Below are 1,808 nucleotides of genomic sequence, written 5' to 3'. Positions count from 1 at the left end.
ATAATATATAATGTATACTGTAAATCATAATATATTTGCAATTTGTTGTACAGCAGATTTCCTGACTGTTAAGAGCTATACAAGACTTTTTGATTTGTCAAAGAGGGGCTTGTAAGCCCATGGGTAGGTTGCATCGTCTCATGCCGGAATATGTAGTTTGATGTCGGATTTATGTATGTTGCTATGGTGTGTGGTTAACTGGTTTTTTTATTTTACTAGTTACAAGGGAAGGAAGAGGGGGATTTTTTTCTCAGATTTTGAGTCTACAGTCTTTCTTCAATACAGATGAGATACCCAGAGGTCCAATATGAATATATTGTGCTTGTTGAAAACATGCTTGTCTGTTAAAAGTCAGATAGATATAGTCTAGTTACCTCTTTCATGTCGACTGCTCTAGCAAAAATTTAAATGAAGCTGTAGTCAAGATTGAAGAAACAAAAGCAAAAAAAAAAAGCCACTGTTTTTAGCCCTCATCAAAACTGTCAACTGGTACGCGAAACGCTGGGCCATTAATTTGGCTGATTTTGTTGAAATTGGCACTCTGATAGCTAGTGAAAATCTCTCTCTCTCTCTCTCTCTCTCTCTCTCTCTCTCTCTCTCATTTGGCATTCTGATAGTTAATGAAAATCAAATTCAATGTATACCGGTATCTGTGGTGTAGTGGTTAGGTTCTTCACCGTTGCATGCAGAAGATTTGATTTGTGTCACGGCGCTGTGGAATCAGGCGTTTGTCAATTTTGGGGCATGTGGAGTTATTGGTGTTATCTGAAAGCTGGATTATTTGCTTTGCTTCCAGTAAAAAAAAATATTCATCCGTCTTGAATAGAACTCAAGATATCTGACATTGAAGGAAGTAAGGTCGCCTGGTTACGGTGGTGAAATTAGCGAGAAAATGGCTACCAAAATAGCTAAAGAGTCTTTGAAAACTGAAAAATGACATATTATTTTGTGCCTTTAATCAATGCGTCTCAGTAAAATTCACATTGAAATGGTTTTTTTTACATGAACATAAAAGAGGTCGAGCCAAAAAATAAAAATTGAATAAAAATGTCCAAACTGGCGGAGAAGCGCCTGTTTCTCGGATTCCTGTCTCACTGTCTTGTATTTTGACAAATGCCTGATTTCACCACCCTGCATCACATTTGGATTCCAGAATGGGGCGAAAAAGTTTAAAAAATTTTTTTTTTAAAGTATCTCGGTCTTCCTGCTTGGACATTGTATTCCTCACCACAGCCTGGGTTTGGCCTTGACAGGTGGGGATGGAGCGAGCCGGCCTCCTCAGTTATCTAAGTCATGTCAATGGGGGTGTAAAATACTTATTTTGAATTATAAAAAGAAGGTTCTATGTCCCAGAACTTCTTTTGTTGTTCCCAGACTCCAATCTATTTAAATGGTCAGGCCCGACTGAGCTAGTCTTCAGTCTGTGATGTTGAGGTCCACTGACAACATTCTGCTGGGTGAGAGCTATGGTGTCTTCAGTGTGCGTTAGGGGCCTAAAATGTTATGAGAAAACATAGATCTATATATGTATGAGTACATATAAAATGTAACAGAAGTTTTTAGTTTGTAAAACCTCATAAGGACATTATGTTTGTAGAAAATTTGAAAGTTCCTTACCAACCTTGACAATCATAGTTGTTTTTTTCTTTTCTTCACTGTTGGCCAGGTTGTAACATTTTTTACAACAAATTTTATATGTAATATAATGTATTGATCTACATGTACATGTACGTATGTATATTTATGTGTTTTATTATATATATGTATTGTACAATGTATATATATATATACATGTGTGTATATGTATA

The sequence above is a fragment of the Aplysia californica genome, unplaced genomic scaffold (assembly GCF_000002075.1).
Source record: "Aplysia californica isolate F4 #8 unplaced genomic scaffold, AplCal3.0 scaffold00611, whole genome shotgun sequence".
In the NCBI taxonomy this organism is placed as follows: domain Eukaryota; kingdom Metazoa; phylum Mollusca; class Gastropoda; order Aplysiida; family Aplysiidae; genus Aplysia; species Aplysia californica.
This window is presented reverse-complemented; position numbering follows the sequence as displayed.